Raw genomic sequence first — 20,570 nt, forward strand, 5'->3', positions numbered from 1 at the left:
GAAACAGTTCTGCTCAGAAGGACAATTTGGAACAGAGGTGGCCAGTCCAGCTTCTATTTCCTTTCAGGCCTGATTTTGCATAAATCTTCATTTCGGCCTCTCCACAGCTTTTCCCACTGCAGGGGAAGACAAGCTAACAGAAAGCCTGCATTCTCAGCCCTTTTCATATTCTGCTGTGAACAATGTCTGTGTGAGAATAGTGTTTGTGCTCGAAGTTTAAACCTTGATCCTAGGTACCCTGGAGACCAACAAGCTGGGAATATGTATCCATATGTGCTGATCCAGAGGCTCCATGAGCCTGGCTTTCTTGCTTGCCTTGGCCACTATGGAGCATGCATCATTCATCTAGTAATAAGATGGGCACTGCAGAAAACACCAAGCATGAAGATGAGCTACTGTCCCACCCACAGGGAGCTTATAGTGTGCTAGAAATAGATTAAAAACACACAGGAAGTCAGGTGAGGGCCCTATCTAACAAGAAACAACACACAGAAAGCAGTAAGATTTGTTCCTGAACAAGCTGAGGCCTCTAATTGTCCCATGGACAAGATTCCTAACACTGTAGAACAGGAGATGCCCACCCTAATCCTCCTCCAGGAAGGACATGCAGTCCAGCTGCCAGGGGCTGCAGTCAAGAGTTCTTAGAACTCCTTACAGTTCTTAGAATACCCAGGGTCTGCCTTGCTGCCAAGAACCACCTTGACCATGTCTATGTCCTTTAGAGCTGGCCACACCAAGACTGATGGAGGAAGCTCAAGCCATTCTTTCCCAAAAGGAAATAATTTTAGTGGAGTCTACCAGGCGTCACACCATCCTTGAACTGTTCTTGCCATAGGTGTTGATTCCAAAGGGCACTCCCAGTAAGCATCTGACACAGCTATTCAGTCCTAGCATCAGCTTCTGGTAAAGTCCATTCAGTCTCACTTCCCTGCTGTATGCTTGTCCTCAAGCTGTCTTACTTCATTGCTTTGTGGAAGAAGACTGATCTCTTAGCTATCTTAGCTATCAGATGTTGCCTTAACCCCACCTGACCCACCTCAGTCTCTGGGGTCCTGTTTGCTGTGTTATCCATGGCTCTCTGCATGCTGATGACACCTATTTCACATCAAATGCTCCCAACCCTCCATGGCTTCTGTGCTGTTGTTCTTTGTTCCCCCAGCCAGCTGGGAGATGTTCCAGGTCATCTCTTCTACCTCCACTCAGCTATTCTGTGGGTGCTAGCCTTTTAGACTCAGTTCTGTTCTGCAATCTCCACCAAGTTTTCACCATCTCATCTACATGAGAGACTCCCCAGTGCTTCTGTGGCCTTTTCTCCTGAGTCACCTAATGCTGTGTTCAGATTATACACTTCACTTGAAACCTTTCAGGCAGCACAAGACACACTGTGATAGTGAATTTGGTCCTGCCCATGTAGTAGTATCATGTGACAAGCATGCCATTCACATCAAGGAGGTCTGTACTGAAACATGCAAATCTCTGGAATTCTATGCTTTAAAACATGGCAAAAAGAACAATATGTAACATAAAAAAATTAATCTGTATTCATAATATTTCAAATACCATGTTACCCTGGAGATAAAGAGCTTTTGGGTGGACAGCTCCCTCTAACATCACTTGTGCTTGTAGGAATTTGGTCTAACACTGATCCATTTTTTTTGACATTAAACTAAAGTTACACATAAAGTGACTTTAAAACCCACAAATTTATAGTCTTGAAAATATGTACAGTCCCTCTTAGAGCTCTACTTATCCTACAGTATTCAAGGTACACCCATGAGAGGCATCCAAGCCTTTTACCAATATGGTATATCTGATCTAGAGTGACCATGGGAATTAAAAGATGCAAGTGAAAAAGGCTCCCTAGAAATCATCTTGAGTATGTGATATGACACCAGTCAGGTAGTACTTGCTATGCCACACCAATGTTCTCATCAATACACAGGCTTCTCTTCCACTGAGCCAGGTAATCAGATTAGCACTGAGGATAATATCTGCATTGCATATATTCAAAGCTGACGGTGGCTGTGGGAAGCACAAAACATCAATGGTTGATAAATGGTCATGATTGTGTTCATTGATGTCTCCTAAGATGCTTTGTCTGACATAATTGTTTTTAAATATGAAACTGAACAAAAAAATCAGTTTCCACCAGAAATGGAAGATTTGATTAACATCCAGATAAAAGTACAATTCCACAAGAACAGAGTCATCTCTGTAAAGAAAAGTAGGGACTTCGACTAAGCAGTCATAATCACCATAAGAAGCCATTAAGGAAAAAGGGCTTTTGGGCTGCCATCCATCCCACCACTCCCAGCCCAGAATAAAGAGCTTTTGAGCTGCCTTCTGTCCTGCCACTCCTGGCCCAGAGGTAGGGGCTTCTGAGCTGCCATCCCACTGCTCCTGGTCCAGAGGAAGAGGCTTCCTGGTCACCATCCCTCCCGCCACTCCCAGCACAGAGGAAAGGGCTTCCGGGCTACCATCCCTACCACCCCTTCCGGCTGCTCTCCCACCTCTCCCAGGTCACAGGAGGTGAGCCCTGTCTTAGCCAACAGCACCCCCCTGCCCCCCCCCAGTCAAAATGAGAAAACACGTAAATAAGTCTCAAAACCAGACTTTTAGATCACCTACAGCAACCCCAAAGGGAAATGAGATGGAACACTCTGATACTCAACCACCTAGACCCACTGAACTGCCAACAAAAGGGGATCTGGAAAAAAGGAAATCAGAAATAATTTCTCAGATAACAGGAGAAATTGTGCTCCTAGTGCAAGACATGATTAATAAATCTAGAGAGGAGCTCAGGAACATGATGGAATCCCAACAGGAAGCAAATGGAATCCATAAAACAGTTGCAAATAGATTTCCAGGAGATGAAAACTTCCATTGAAAGTCTACACAGCAGAATGAGCAAATGTGAGGAAAGAATTTCAGATATAGAAGATAAGATTACAATTAATGACCAGGAAAAGAAAAATTGTTTCAAAATTATAAGGGAACATGAGAAATCAATCCAGCAGCTGCTAGATGATGCAAAGAAGAATAAGATAAGACTAATTGGGCTCAATGAAGAAAGAGGAGAGAGTGCAGATGACATAAAAAAACTCTTCACAGAAGTAATGGCAGAAAACTTCCCAAGCAGGGGGAAAGAACTTGACATACAGATAAGTGAGGCATATAGGACTCCAAGTAGCCCTGATCAAAAAAAAAAAATCTACACATAGACATATAATTGTTAAGATTCCAGAAACACAACAGAAGAACAAAGCTCTACAAGCAGTTAGAGAAAAGAAACAAATCACATACAAAGGAAAGCCCATCAGAATCACAGCAGACTTCTCAACAAAAACCATCAAGGCAAAAAGAGCTTGGAGTGACATGTTCCAAGCCAAAAAAGGAAAACAGCCTCCAACCCAGATTGATGGACCCTGAAAAACTATCTTTCAAAATTGATGGAGAAATAAGATATTTTCATGACAAAGAGCACCTTTGGAACTTCACGAATACCAAACTAGCACTCCAAAGAATTTTACACAATATCCTAGGAACAGACATTGAGGATCACAACCCCAGGAAGCAAAGAAGAATGAACCCATCTGGCATGACAAGATATTAAATGTAGAGGGGGAGAACCCAACAAAAAGAAAAAGTCATGGCAATGACAAGTCAATGCATTTCAGTTATAACCATCAATGTTAATGGTCTCAATTCACCAATCAAAAGAAATAGACTGGCAGAATGGGTCAAGAAGCAAAATCCAACAATATGCTGCACACAAAAAACACACTTAATTCAAAAGGAAACTTATAGACTGAAAGTTAAAGGGTGGAAAATAATACTTCATGTGATGGGAACCTGAAAAAAAGCAGGAGTAGCTATCCTCTTGGCAGATCAAGTAGATTTCAAACCAACACTGATTAAGAGAGACAAAGAAGGACACTACATCCTTATAAAGGGAAGAATCCAAGAGGAAGAGATGACAATCATAAATATCTATGAACCAAACACTAATGCGCCCAACTATATAAAACAAATTCTAATGGACATGAAAAGTCATATATGCACTAATACAAATATAGTGGGGGACCTCAATACCCTACTGTCACAAATAGATAGATGAACTAGACAAACAATAAGTAATGAAATACTAGAACTCAATTGAACTCTTGAACAAATGAATTTAACAGATGTTTACAGAGTGTTCCACCCCACAAAATCAGAATACACATTCTTCTCAGCTGCACATGGGTCATTCTCAAAAATAGACCACATACTCGCTCATAGAATATATCTAGGTAAGTGCAAAGGAATTGAAGTTATCCCCTGTATATTATCAGACCATAGTGTGATGAAATTGGAGATCCATAGCAAAAGAAACTCGAAAAATTTCATAAACACATGGAAATAGAACAACACACTTCTGAATAACCAACGGTTTACAGAGGAAATTAAAGAAGAAATCAGACAGTTCCTTCAATTAAATGACAATGACAATACAACATATCAGAATCTATGGGACACAATGAAAGTAGTCTTACAAGGGAAATTCATAGCACTGAATCCTCGTATCAGGAAAACAGAATGAGCCCAATTAAACAACCTGATGTTGCACCTCAAGCTTCTAGAAAAAGAAGAGCAGGACAACCCCAAAGCTCACACAAGGGAGGAAATTATAAAGATCAGAGGAGAAATCAATGCAATGGAGACTAAGAGAACAATACAAAAAAAATCAATGAAGCCAAGAGTTGGTTCTTCAAAAGAATCAATAAAATTGACAAGCCCTTAGCCAGTCTTATCAAAAAAAGGAAAGAAAGGCCCAAATCCATGCAATTAGGAATGAAAAGGGTGAAATAACAACAGACCCAGCAGAAATCCAGAGGATCATCAATACCTACTTCCAGAACCTATACGCCAATAAGATGGACAACACAGAAGAAATGGACAGATTCCTAGATACATATGAATTACCAAAGTTGAACGAAGAAGACCTAAAAATTCTAAACAACCCAATATCAACCAATGAAATTGAAAATGTAATTAAAAACTTACCACCTAAGAAAAGCCCGGGCCCTGATGGCTTCACTGCTGAATTCTACAAGACATTTAGAGAGGAACTGCTGCCACTACTGTTTAAACTCTTCAATGAAATTGAAAGGGAAGCAATACTCCCAAATTCACTCCTGGAAGCAAGCATCACCTTGATCCCCAAAGCAGAGAAAGACCCAACTGAAAAGGAGAACTATAGGCCAATCTCACTAATGAACATGGATGCAAAACTCCTTAATCAGATACTGGCAAATAGAAGGCAGAAGATCATCAAGAAGATCATACACTCTGATCAAGTAGGATTCATCCCAAGGATGCAGGGATGGTTCAATATACACAACTCAATCAATGTAATATGCTGTATCAATAGAGCCGAGGACAAAAACCGTATGATTATCTCCATAGATGCAGAAAAAGCATTTGACAAAATCCAACATGCATTTATGATAAAAACCCTACAAAAAATTGGAATAATGGTCTCTACCTCAAACTGATAAAAGTCATCTATGAAAAACCGACAGCCAATATCATACTAAATGGTCAAAAACTGAAATCTTTCACACTAAAATCAGGAACAAGACCCCAAGAACTCCACCAAAAGTCTTCTAGACTTAATAACCAAATTCAGTCAAGTAGCTGGTTACAAGGTCAACACAAAAAATCAATAGCTTTCCTCTACACGAACAATAGACTCACTGAGAGAGAAATAGGGCAAACAATTCCTTTCACAATAGCATCCAAAAAACTGAAATACCTAGGAATCAACCTAACGAAAGAAATCAAAGACCCCTTCTCTGAAAACTATGGCACTCTGAAAAGAGAGATTGAAGATGATAACAGAAAATGGACAGACATCCCCTGCTCCTGGGTGGGAAGGATTAATATGGTGAAAATGGCCATACTTCCAAAACTGCTATATAGATTCAATGCAATTCCAATTGAGATCTCAGCAGCATACTTCATGGATCTTGAGAAAAGAATCCAAAAATTCATTTGGAACAAGAAGAGACCCAGAATAGCAAAAGCAATTCTAGGTAACAAAGACATGGCAGGGGGTATCACAATCCCCAACCTGCAACTATACTACAAAGCTACTGAGATTTAAAAGAAAAACCACATGGTACTAGCAAAGAAACAGACCTGAGGACCAGTGGAACAGATTAGAAGATGCAGAAACAATTCCAGACACACCCAGCCATCTCATCTTCCATAAAGGAGCCAAACACCCTCACTGGAGGAAAGATAGCCTCTTTAATAAATGGTGATGGAAAAATTGGGCTTCAACTTGCCAAAGATTAAAACTAGACCTATATCTCTCACCATGCACTAAACTAAAATCGAAATGGATTAAAGATCTAAATATTAAAATGGAAACACTGAACCAATTGGAACACAGGTTAGGTAGAACTCTTGAAGTCATCAGTGTAGGAAAGGATTTTATGAACAAAACCTCAGGTGCCCGTAAACTAGCACAAACAATGAACAATTGGGATCTCTTCTTATTAAAACGCTTCTGCACAGCAAGAGAAACCACCAGCAGTGTGAAGAGACAACCCACAATGTCGGAAAAAATCTTCACCTGCTTTTCCTCAGACAAAGGTCTGCTATCTTGAATCTGTAAAGAACTTAAAAAGATCAGACCTCCCAAATTTAAAGACCCAGTCCAAAAATGGGCATCTGAAATGAACAGACATTTCTCAGACAAAGAAGTAGAAATAGCAAATAAATAAATGAAAAAATGTTTGACATCACTGGTCATTTGAGAGATGCAAATGGAAACAATGCTGAGATTCCACTTCACTCCAGAAAGAATGGCTGCTATCATGAAATCAACCAATAACATATGCTGCCGGGGCTGTGGGGAAAGAGGAACATTGCTTCACTGCTGGTGAGAGTGTAGACTGGTGCAAGCACTGTGGAAATCAGTATGGAGATACCTGAAAGAACTAGGACTGGAAGTCCCATTTGACCCCACTATTCCACTGCTGGGGATCTTCCCCAAAGAATTAAAAGAATCATACCACAGTGATATATGTGCACCCATGTTCATAGCAGCACAGTTTGTGATAGCTAAAACTTGGAAACAGCCCAAATGCCCATCAACTGGAGACTGGATAAAGAAAATGTTTTTTTTAATAAAATGGAGTACTACTCAGCCATAAAAAATGAGAAATTGGAGACATTTATAGCTAAATGGATGCACATTGAGGCAATACTCTTAAGTGCAATAAATAGGACACACATGTGTAAATACTGAATAGTTTCTCTGGTGTGAGAAACTGAAAGTGTAAATAAGGACTAAAATGTATAATAGGTAATGTGAAATAGGAAGAAAAGGGGCAAATGGGAAGGAAGTGGGAGGGGTAGGGGAAAGGAAAGAAGAGAATGGAATTAATATGAGAAAATGGAAAAATAGTAACAAAGTCTTTGTAAATAGGGAGGAATGGAGGGGTTGAAGGGAGGGCTGGGCAAGGGGGGAAAAATAAGAACCAAGAGAGATTATGTAAAGGTGCAAATTTCTAATGATGAATGTCATTATATTGTATACCTAAAATGTACCAATGATTGGAATGAATAATCGATAATGCAAAATAGGAAGAAAAGGTCCAAAGGGGTAGGGGTAGTGGGAGGGGCAGGGGAAAGGAAAGAAGGGAAAGGAAAAATGATGAGAAATGGAAAAAATGGAAATAAAGTCTTTGTAAATTTGGAAGGGTGGAGGGGGTGAAGGGAGGGCTAGGAATGGGGAAAAAATAAGAACCAAGATGCATCAGGTAATGGTACAAGTTCCCAATGAGAAATGTAATTGTGTTGCATACCTACAATGTACCAATAAAAGAATTTAAGAAAAAAAAAGCCATTAAGTATTATTGGAACTTAGGGTATCCCCTCTAGCAACCAGAGTCATTATTCTGACAAATGTCAAGTGCTAATCTAAAACTAATAGGATTTAATTTTATGAATTGTTTTCACAAATATTAGAAAACATCTTCAGAGAGATATACTGTATTATACGTCTGTGTCCATGATGAATGCATGCAAATTCATTGGCCCAACTCTTGAATTATTCATCAACATCATTTTATTTACGTAGGAAAATGATACTTGATTCATTTGGCAGATTTTAAGCTATAGTTTCTATCAGTAAACTGAGCCCCTAGTGTGCTGCCAACAGCACAGGGCAGTGGGAGGTACTCTGTATAGAAAATAGCAGTCTTTATCTCAGTGAATTCCCTGATTCTTAAAAAAAAAATGTATGTTTGATCTGGTCCATTTAAAAAGTCTCAGCTCCATAATGGTACTTGCAAATCTGCTTTCCAAAGAAACATTTTTTTGTGTCTCTTTCATCCTGTTTGGGAGTGTCCTCTGGTTGCTCTCTTTTTTTCAAAAAGGCTTTTCATTCTCCAGTTCTTGTTGTTACTCTGAGATAACAAATAAAAGGGTGGGAAGTTGAAAGGAACTGGGGAAAAATCTTTGGAGGATTCATGACAGGCACCAAATGGATTTATGACTCCCCTTTCCTCTACTTGCCACTGGGAGCACACATGGGGGTGAGAATATATGACCGGATGAGCAGGAGGAGGGACCAACTGGTTTTTCACTCAGTGATATTGTGCTGTTTGGGAAATGGAGCCCCTGAGAAGCCTCTGTAGGAAACTACTTTCCAAACTGTTATCACCAGCTCTCATTTTTCCCATGAAACCTTTAGACCAAGGAGGGGGGGGTCTTTCTTATTGGGGGTTCTTTAGCTCTTCTTTCACATTATCACATCTGCCCAGGTGCAGGCAACTCCCTGTCCAGGACTCTGCCCCACAACCCCTGGAGTGCAGAATTGCAGAATAAATTCCCAGGGGCTTCCGTGCTGAAAAGAGAGTAAAGAAGACGAAGAAGGTGAGACTTTCCTGAGGATGGCTCTGGCATACATATTCTACTGGGTACTGCCACCCCTGTGCTCATCTCCTGTTGTTTTTTGGTTTTTTGGTTTTTTGGGTTTTTTTGTACTGGGGATTGATCTCCGGTCCTTGCGCTTGCGCAGAAGGCGGCGAAACCACTGAGCTAAATCCCCAGCCTTCCTGTTCTTTATTCTATAGTCTCAAGCAAGGAAAGCACATGTCTATGGACAGAAGGTAACCCCGATTCTCAAAGTCTTCCTACAGCTGAGTCTCATGTATTCCCTTTGCCCATTTCTCTTTCCCCAGAACTCAAGTCTCTGTCTACTTCTCCTTCTCCCTCCCCTCTTCTTACCAAGCAGTGTCTGGGATGAAGTCTGTTGTCCTCCCTTCTGGGGAGCTGTGGAAGCAGCTGCAGAAGAGTACTCTCCTACAGGTTAGGTCTCACATGTGTGGGTAGTGAAGTCTCCTGGTGACTGGCTGTTGTTTTCTTGCGCCCCCAGATGCCTCTCATCCCTACAGACCATCCTTCAACCCTAGCTGTCTCAGGCTCTCTCTGCTCTCTAGATATCTTCTCAGTAGTGTTCAGGGAACAGTAAGTGCCAACAAATCTTCTGTTTAAAAAAATCAAATAGCCCTAAAGTAGCAGTGGGTACTATGAATGCAGCCCCTCCCCTTCAATGACTTCTTCATTCAGCCTCTTTCAATGCATTTTTCATTGAGCTCTGCACGCAGGCTTCCAGAAGTGCCTGGAATGTACTCCTGGAGTAGTTGGGAACAGCACCTGGAAGGGCAAGGGACAAGCAGTCCAGCTCCCTTGGCTCTGCTTGGACCTCTAGGACCTGCTTTGACTTTAGAGTTCCTGCAGGCTTGGGCTGGAGTGCCCTTTCAAGGGACCTAGTTGGACATTGTGCCTGTTTGATGTTCCCTCCCCAGTCCCACCTCACCATCCTCCACCTCTTTTTTCCAAGGTATCAAGGGGTATCTATAATACCTAGACTTTTAAAATTTTGAAACAAGGTCATGCTAAATTGTATAGGTGTGACTCCAACTTGTAATCCTCCTGCCTCAACTTCCCAGGGGATTACAGGTGTGTCTCATCAGGACTGGCTAAACCCAGCCAATTCTTAAGGTCTCATCTAAACACCAATCAGAGGAGAGGCTGTATTGGACACTCAAAGAACAAGCAGCTCTTTCTCAATGCCTCACAATCATTCCAGAGTGAGTTCTTAAGGAGCATGCCCCACATCACAGGAAACAAAAGGGCAGCTGAGAGTCAACTGCATCATAGAGAGCACCATTCACCCAGGTCCCTACAGAATAGTTAAGCTTGTGTCATTTATCATGTCTTGCCCAGCAGGGTTAAGGCCTGGGAATGTCCAAGAAAGTGACACCCTATGTGCTAGAGTTTATTGCATTGTACAAAGAGTGAGGTACTTTGGTCTGAAATCTCTTCTTGGAATCCAGTATCAAAGTTTTCACACTTACAGTAAGAACATGGAGGCAGAAGCCAAAAAGCAGATTAGTTTCTTGATAAAACAATTAGGGAAAATAGCTTGATGCTGATCAGTTCATCAATTAGCCCAACTCACATTTTCCAAACAAGACAGGGCATTACATGAGATTGAATAAAAAGTATTGATCACTTAAAGGATGATCCATGGTACCATGGGAATTAAGCCTGGGCCTTCAAATTCATCAAATCTACTTCATATCAAATGTTTTCCTTTAGGTTCATCTATGAAACACTTTTTTCCACATTTGACTCCCACTGTTGAAATTTTATATCCCTGTAAATTCATAGAATATTAATAAAGTGTAGGAGTCTGTCAATTTCATTTCTAATGTCTTTAACTTCTTTTTGCCATGATGGTTATGTGGAATCACTCCTTGGACTGGACTTTAATTTTTTCCCCTTTAATGGTACCAAGAAAGTATGTAGATTTCACATGCCAAAAAATAAAAAATAAAGTCTTAATAGGCATGGGTGTTTTCTAATAGCCTTTAAAATTAAACTGCTCTCTGAAATGTAAAAACTCAACAACGTATAGTTTTACTTTCAACATATTGATGAACACTTGCTGCAAGCATGAGACAATTTCTTAAGAATATGGATGCAGCAGTACCTTTGGAGAAAAGAATGGATATGAATCATTGCCAGTTAATACAAGACAGTAAAAAACAAGAATCTTGCACACCTAAGCTCCTCCACTCAAGGCCTGAGAAACCAATAGATGCTTAACTTAAAGGACTCTCCTCAAGTGCCAGAGGAACTGCTTTAGAGTATACTCACAGGAAGACCTTGCAGTCTCTTTTCCCTTCTGACCTTGCTAAGGATCAGATGAGATGTCAGTGGCCTTGCCCACCATTTTTGCAGGTCTGTGACTTAGTGTTTGCTATAGCTTTCTGCACCTGACATTCTTCACTTGCTCAGATACTGTGCCCTCTACTACTTCCAGAGGAGAAATTCTACTAAATATCTCTGTACAGAAAATCTTACTTTATAACCTTGAGAGAAACAATTTGTGCCCTTGTTCACTTAGCAAACATGTAAGAAGCATAGGAAGCATGGCAATGGTGTATTAGAAGAAAGTTCTAGGGGAAAATAAGTAAATATATGGTATATATATATATATATATATATATAAAACATACATGTGATATTTTGTCCATTTTTGTTATATTACTATTCCAAATATGGCAAATTTCAATTTACCAACATGGTATCATTGAGTACAGTGCTGGGGGAAGATAAGTGAAATTGATTCTCATGAGCTGGTAGAAGGCTACACCAGTACACCATTGAAAATATCTGTGTTGTGGATATTATGTAAGATGCTGCTGCTGCTGCTGCTGCTGCTGCTGCAAAGATACATGGCAGCAAGTGCCTACCCTTTAGGATTTCACATTACATCTAGGAGCATAAAGTGGGAAAATCTTCCTTCCTCATTATGACATCACCTAGTTTATTGGAGAGAAATTGTCTGATAAGTGTTAAGGAAAGGATGCCTGGAGATACATGACTAAGGAGACATCTTAGTCTCTTCCTGCTATGATAACAAATACTTGTGCCTAGGTGACATAAAAATCACAAATTTGGGCCGGGGATTTAGCTTAGTGGTTCCGGTGCCTGCATTGCAAGCACAAGGTCCTGAGTTCAATCCCTGGTACCAAAAATAAATAAATAAATAACACAAATTTATTTTATCTCAGTCCTGGAGATTAAGAAATCCAAGATCTAGGGTCGGGGATTTAGCTCAGTGGTTCTGCCACCTGTCTTGCAAGAGCAAGGTCCAGAGTTCAATCCCTGGTACCAAAAAAAAAAAAAAGAAAGAAAGAAATCCAAGATCTAGATGCCAGCAAACTCAGTGTCTGAGGAGGGCTTGATTTTGACTTCCAGGTCGGTGCCTTGAACAAGTGTTCCCACATAGAGAAAAAGATAGAAAGATAAAAGGATGGAAGGGGCAAACTTCTCCCAAAAGATGTTTTATAAAGCACTAATACCATACATGAGGGCTCCATCTAATATCCTAAGAACTTCTTAAAGGTCTTACCTCTTAATACTGTTGCCCTCAGGACCAATTTTCAACATGAGTTTTGTGGGGAGCACAAATCTAAACCATTGCAGAAGGAGGAGAAGATGCATGTGTTCTGCTAAGCTCATTTTCCTAGGGGAAATATGAAAATTGTTATGTTCAAGAAATTTAAAAGAAGTTAAGAAAATGTTGATTTTACAATTTTGGAAGCAATGGCTTAATATATAAAAATAGTATGTATAATTTTAAATAAATGCAAGAAAATTCAATTTATCTAATGGAAAGTAATAAAAGATGGGGAAATATGGTAAACAAAACACTTGAAATAGGATGGAAGAAACAAGTCATAAAACTAGTCATGTTAACTATAAATATGTTAAATTTCTCTATCATGAGAACGACTTGAGTATAAAAAAAATTTTCTTATAAGAAACAAGTTTATAACAAAAGGGAATAAAGTTTGTAGCAAAAGGGCTAAATATTTTTATAAATATCAATGAAGTGCAAACTAGTATAACATTTTTAGTATTAGGCAAAACACCATTTAAAGTGAAACATTAATAATTGACAAGGGAAGTTATATATTCATAAAAGGAAAAGCATAACTAGAAGATATTATAAGCATGAACATATGCACAATTACAATATATGACCTATATTGTATAGAAGAGACTTGATTGACCATGAGTTGATAATTGTTGAAACTATTATTTATCAGAAAACAAGGGTCATCAAAAAGGAAACAGTTGTGTTCAACTCAAGAATCTAGGAAAGGAATATAATAAGCTCAGCAGAAAAAAAATAAGAAATTAATATTCAATATGAGGACATAAGAGAATGAAATCTAGGACCTAAAGTCATGAAATGAAGCAAACCCAATAGCTGTTTCTTTAAAATATTAATGGACAAAATTATATAATGTGTATAGTGATTCAAAATTAAGTCTTGGAGTTTGGTTGGAGTTAGACAATTAGCTATGACTTGGTATTTCTTGAAGTATATGGGATCCATCATATATAATTTCTATTTTTGTGTACATTTGAAAACTTGCCTAATAAAAAGTTTAAAATAATCATTTATTTGAAAAGAATAATGCACATAAGTCTCTGGAAAAATGTAGGACATGAATAAATAAAATAAAATTAGAGAAAAAATAGCTACAAAAAGACAATGACAAACTGTGTAACAGTAAACCATCCTAGGTAATTGTGTGATTATGTTTTAAGAATTCAACTAACAGATTTATAATTTATGTTAAAACAAAAATATCTGAAAAAACTCTGGGAATGAAAAGCACACAGGAATGGCCAACTCTAACAAATAACTAGTAAGACAAAAACCCATTTCTACTAATGCTAGACAAGGTAATTTACTCCAACTCTTCCAATGAGAGGAACTTTGAAAAGTTAGGTACAGAAAACATATCCTTCTGGGACATTCAGGAACTAGATAAACAAATGAAAACATGATTTTTCTTTAAAACACAATATTGATGAAAAAAGTATGATACAGACCTATAATACAGTATAGTACAGGTTAGCTAAATATGTATTGAAAAACTTAAACTTATTTAAAGAATATCTGTAAATCTAATCATAGATATAAAACACATCACAATGTTCTCCTGTCAGAGAGAAAAGATTATGAGTGTGAATGAAAGCTGAAAGAGGAAAAAGAAAAATATTATAAAATATAAAATAAAAGTAAAAACATCTTTTGTAGGGCTTGAGGACAACTATTGTGAGTTGAGTATGATTCACTAGTGTCCCTGAGGGTAGAAAACTAATACTTGTAGAAAAAAACCCCAATTAAATGAAATGAAATGAAACGTGATTTTCCCAGTAGTTGGGTCAACATATGAATGAATGACTGTGAAGTCAGGGCTAAGGTGTTAGGTTTTTTCCTGCCCTTTGATCATCAGTTTCTATCCTGAGACTGGTGCCAGGTTTGAGGACAAATGAGAAAAGGAAAGAAGCATATTAAGAATGATTCCAACAATCCAGCTGAGGAACTGTGAGGCTCTAACTGTATGCACCTGAAGCCATGAACAGGAGCAACAAACAAGCAAACAAACAAACAAAAAACCAAAAGAACAATTTCTGGAGGTGGACTACTTAGAGCTTAATTGTTGAGTGAAATTGAGATGTGAAAGCAGAGGGGAAAATTGAAAACTATCCCAAGCACACCAGTTTGCATTCCTGAGTGACAGGCCAGGGACCAAAAAGGGGGAAACAGGCTTGGGAGAGCCTATAGGTATAGCTCTGCACATGCAAAGTTTGGGGCCAGGGGGATCCTCGGGGGCAATGCTCAAAGAGGATCACAGATAAGGTGTTGAACCCGAGGAATGCTTTAGGGGATGTCATCCTTCTCTTGGGTAGATCCAAAGGGAATGTTCTAAGTTATTCTGATCACCACAGAGGAGAGATGCAGCAGAGCTCTTTAGTCTTGATTCTCTTAACAATTACCTATTTTCTCATAGAATGAGAAAACCTTGGCAGTGCTAGTGATAGTGGTGTGGATTTTTTTGGACAATGAATGGGATGGATGTTACAGGGAATAAAAGGAAAAGGAAAAAATGTCTTGAAAGGACTAAAAACACCACTTGATTCTTAATGAAAATTGCTGTATAAGCTACAGGTGATGGGTAAATATTTACCATGTATCTTTTGAGGCATGAAGCATTTTGCTTCTCAAGCATTGCCTTTATAAAGATTTAAATGGCTGCACCCTCCTGTAGCTCGAGATATTGCTTCTGTCTATCACAGTGGAAACCTGTCCAACAGAATCTCTCATCTGTCAAATGGATGAAGCTGGAGCCTTTCCTGCATTCTCTGATAATCAGCATTAATGGAAAGGGAAGGCTGCCTCCATTACAACATGATTTGTATAGATGGTCAGGTTTTAATGAGGAGTGGAAAGTATTGTGCATCCTCAAAAGCTTGTGTGGTAAATCATTGGCTTTTATGACCTGCCTGCAAAAGCCATTTGTTCTATAATTATGTAATGCCTATATATGTGTCAAGGAAGGCAGTGAGTTTACTATTTTAAATTAAATTTTATTAGTGCAAGGAACTTTGTAAGCCACACCAACAAATGTCATTATGTCTTCATTCGCTGTGGACATTTCATAGCTGAGAAGCCCTCTCCTGATGCAAAAGATGGCTTTGCTTTTTTCCCCATTAAAAAAATGAAAATACTACTGTCAGATGGTAGAGAAGAACATCTGTGGATATAGCTGGATTTCAAAAATGGGTAACTCTACTGCTTCTTTGAAAGTCTTTCCATCATGAGCCAAGTGGATCCTCTCACCCACTAGGTAAAGTGGATACGGTGTTATTCATATCTCCATATTACTCTGGAGGGCAGTGTGTAGGCTGCATGGAATAGGGGACAAATGTAGGCTTCAGCCTCATGCAATACCAGGCTGATGACATGCCCTACCCTAATTCTTAGCCACTTCCTACAACTCTAACATTATGGGATAAAATCTTAATTATTCATCCATATCTACAGACAGTCCCTCATCCATAGATAAAGATGTTGTGAAAGTGACATATACATGGTAGAAACAACACTTTGAACTTTTAACTGTGATCTTTTCCTGGGCTAAAGACATGCAGCATGATCCCCTATGACCATGTCGAGCAGCTGTGGCTCCTGCTCATCTAGGGTATCACAAGGGGAAACAAGCACTCTGTAGTGTGTGTGCTAAGATGCGATATTTGAGAGGGTAATGGATTAAGTGCATTTCAACTTGTGCTTGGTTTATCTGGATGTAACCCCATTGTAAGTCAACCATCTATATTTTGTTTTTATGATTTCCCTTTATTAAGTACTATGTACCATCAGTATCCTTGTTTTCTTTCTGTACATCTTTTACCTAACCCAAGACAGAAATGAGGGCAGGAGTGGGGCATCTGTAGAATACTAGGTGTGTTGGGATCCAGCAGCAAATATGCTTGGATTTCTAAGAACATTTAATAGAGAGGATTGTTGCATGAGTGATGGAATTATGGAAAGGAGATAAGTTAAATCAGAGAATAGCACCGAAGGAAGCTAGTCACTGGCCTTGGCCTTGTTAGCTGACACTGTAAGTCATGCTTCAAGTGGCCCCCACTGGAGGACCCACTTGCTGGGACCATGGCAAGGGGGCTAGAGCCATGAAGGAGGTTCAGTCATTTCCAGAAGTGCCTTGAAGAGCAGAGGAGGGGAAATGCCTGAGATCTCTCTTTTGGCACCTCTTTCTTTCTACAAGGCTCCCATTATCTAAGTGAACCAGAAGCAAGAAGGCTAGAGAAAAGCAGTTTCCTGCAGAGAAGATCAGAGGAAGGACACTGTAGGAGATTTCATGATATCTTAGGTGCTCATCTCTCCCTGCACCCATGTTCTTTACCCTAACTGTTGTGCGGATAAACATAAAAAGACTCTCCCCACACGGGGCTGTAAGGGAAAAAGAAACCCTTCTCCGCTGTTGGTGGGAGTGTAGACTGGTGCAACTACTGTGGAAATCAGTATGGAGATACCTCAAAGAACTAGGGCTAGAGGTTCCATTTGACCCAGCTATTCCCCTACTGGGTGTCTTCCCAAAGGAATTAAAAGAATCATACCACAATAATATATGTGCACCCATGTTTATAGCAGCACAGTGTGTAATGGCTAAAGCTTGGAAACAGCCCAAGTACCCATCAACTGGAAACTGGACAAAGAAGATGTGGTTTTTTAATAAAATGGAGTACTACTCAGCCATAAAGAATGAGAAATTAGAGGCATTTATAGCTAAATGGATGCACATTGAGGTGATATTCTTAAGTGAAATAAATAGGACACACATGTGTAAATACCAAATAGTTTCTCTAGTGTGAGAAACTGAAAGTGTAAATAAGGATCAAAATGTATAATAGAAAAAAATGTATAATGGATAATGTGAAATAGGAAGAAAAGGTGCAAAGGGGAAGCCAGAGGGGTAGGGGAAAGGAAAGAAGGGAATGAAATTAATATGAGAAAATGAAAAAATGGAAACAAAGTTTTCGTAAATAGGGAGGGGTGGAGGGGTTGAAGGGAGGGCAGGGGAAGGCGGAAAAAATAGGAATCAAGATATATTTTGTAAAGGTACAAATCTCCAGTGATGAATGTCATTATATTGTATACCTAAAATGTACCAATAAAATTAATTTAAAAAGAAAAAGAAAAACAGGAAAAATACCAAATATAGTTGCTTTTTCCACATAGTGCTTTATATTGAACAAGTTCCTATGTGTTCAAATATTCTTTGAAAAGATGATATTTGATATATGCTTATGGGTGTATACAACTTATTTAACTATTTTATGGATGTTACAACCTGTCTAACATATTTTTGTACAAGAATGTATAATTCTAGAACAAATCCCTTAGTACCCAAATCTTTGCCTCTCTAATAAAAAAAAAAAGACTCTCCCCATTGAGCCTCAGATGAAATCACAATCCCTATAACCCCTCTGACACAACTCAGTGAAAGACCTCAAATTAGAATCACCCAGTTCAACTATCCCAAATTCCTAAACATTCAAAACCATGAGAAAACAAATGCTTATTGTTTTAAACAATGAAGTCTTGAGATAATGTGTTATATTGCAGTAGATAGGACTATGGATTGGATGTGTCTGCCCAGGGTTCAAGTGTTGGGGGCTTGGTCTTCAGTGTGGCAATGAGATTCCACAAGACCAAAGTCAAGTGTGCATGGTGCACAGCTCAGGGAAATGAGCAACCATGCCTTGCTAGGCAGATGTGAGGACACAAAGGTCAGGCCCTTGCTGTGCAAAGGGAGACCTAAAAATTATGCATTGGCAGGTAAGAGCCAAATGACTTCTTTTTAATGCTGGGCTCCCACTTGAGAAAAGGGAGTTTTATGTGGTTGTTTTGATAACAACATATTTTGAAATAGGCTATTCCAGATGTGTGGAGAGAGGATGGGGAACCAGTGAGGAAGGGGGTGAATATAGCCATCTCCAGACCATAGAGAGGGTCCCCTTGATCATCCCTTCAGTCCCTGCCATCGTCTCTGTTTCCCCTGTACTGGGCACAGTATCCTGGCCTTCTGCTCAGCCACTCTGATAACCCCCTCTGCAGTCCCTCTGCAGCTTCCCACTGGAAGGACAGGATACTGTGTGATGCTCACTTTGTCACTCCAGCCTCAACGAGGACAGCTGATGGTGGCTTTCCTTGTACTATCCTGATATTCTCATTCATGGGGCTCTGATTCCTCATCAGAGTCATTTCTCCCTGGAGATGCTTTATCTGATCTTATTAAAGATAGGATTGTGACAGTATTCATAATTAAGAATAGTGAGACACAAATTTGGGAAAGTATACCTGAAAATCTCCAGATGGTGATCTCCATTGAATTATGAACTTGACCTGAAAGTTACTGGACACGCAGCCTCCTATGTTACCTATTTTGTGATAGCAATGGGATTCCTTCTGTGCCTTGGACAGTCCATTGGTGAGGGTTCAGGCAGGTTACAGGAGCCTTTCCCAATCCATCAACTTAGAAGGTGACATATCTTACACCGGCATGCAGTATTCATTGGCTGCCACCATGGAGTACTTCACATGCCTCCTCGTGGAAGGAAGAGAGATTCAGAAAGGCCCCCTGCTCTGCAAGAGTGTAGGGTTATGGCAGAAGCTGGTTGTTGGAATCATTAACATTGTATGAGCCTTGTATTTCACTGGAAAACATCACCAGAGAAAGTCTATCTGACCATGAGATCAGCCCTACTCAGCAGCAGCTGACATTAGTACATGGTCCTTGTGTGAGCTCCTTCCTTCCACTGAGCAATTTTTAAAATTTTGAATTATTACAATGTTTACTCATGCCAAGACTGCTTCCAAAGTGCTTTGGCACCATGGATGCTACACAAGAAAATGCATTTAAAGAAAAACAAAAAGTTGGGAAACCACTTCCAGACCTTGAGTAGGGGCTGCTAAGGATGGGGAAAGTAAGAAGCTGGTTAAGGCTTATGAGGAATTCTTGGTACACCTGTTTCCTCTACAACTACTGCAACTAGACTGGCACTTAACCCTGAGCTTTCTGACAGGAGGAAACATACAAACCATGGGCTCTCGGGCCTGATGAAGAGACAGAGGTGACTACCAAGGGGGGCATCCTGATGGAAGTGAATATGAAAGGGGAGCTCCCTGCAAGTTCATTTAGAAGTTTCACAATGTAGAGATGTTCAATAATACAATTGATTTTTTAAATCCTTACTCTATAAAAAAATGAAATCCTGAAAACAATGTATTTAGTGTGGGAAACACATATTGGGTTGCTATTTAATGGATGTTTTGACATCAGTATAGGGCACTCATTTTGGTTCCCTCAGCAACTTTCCCTGGAGAAAGTATAACCCTCCATATAATCTAGACTTTCTGTCTCTTCTTCTTGTTCAGTCATTCATCCAACCAGTTTCTGTAGCCTCTACATAAACCAGTGAATCACAAGGTACCAGAAAGAGTTGCTGTGGTAGATTGTCTTTTGATACTCACTTCTGAGTAGTGAGTCCTTGGCCCTTCCCTTGTCTCTACATGGGATCTGGCATTGCTGTAACCAGTAGGCTAAACAAAAGTGACCAGCTCATGCTTTAAGAAATGCAGCATTCACCTGATGTCCCTGGGACTGCTCCCTCTTGGTGAAAGGTGGTCACCAGGTTAAAATCTGACTACCCTGAGCTCCTAAGCTCTGAAGAGCACCACTTAGTCTCAGAGAAGGCCTTATACACAAAGAGCAATGCCAGCAGCCCCAGCCAGCTGTAGGTGCCACCCAAGGTCCAAGCACCATCTTGAATGCCCTGACTCCAGCCACATCCCTTGGGAAAATATCGAACCCACCGATATATAAGCCCAATCCACCAGACCCACCATTCTGGCTGAGACTCCAAATGCACTCTGTCATAACTCGGGAACTGGGGCCAGGGATTTAGCTCAGTGGTTTCGCTGCCTGCTGTACAAGTGCAAGGACCCAAGTTTGACCCCTGGTACCAAAAAACAGAACTGTAAGCCTAGTCCTTATCCACCAAGTTGTCGCACTTGGGCTACGTGAGGTCACCCACCTCCATGTCCCTGCATT

The sequence above is a fragment of the Heterocephalus glaber genome, unplaced genomic scaffold, assembly GCF_053883595.1.
Source record: "Heterocephalus glaber isolate CG9 unplaced genomic scaffold, H.glaber_assembly_v1.0 deba00001497, whole genome shotgun sequence".
Taxonomy (NCBI): domain Eukaryota; kingdom Metazoa; phylum Chordata; class Mammalia; order Rodentia; family Bathyergidae; genus Heterocephalus; species Heterocephalus glaber.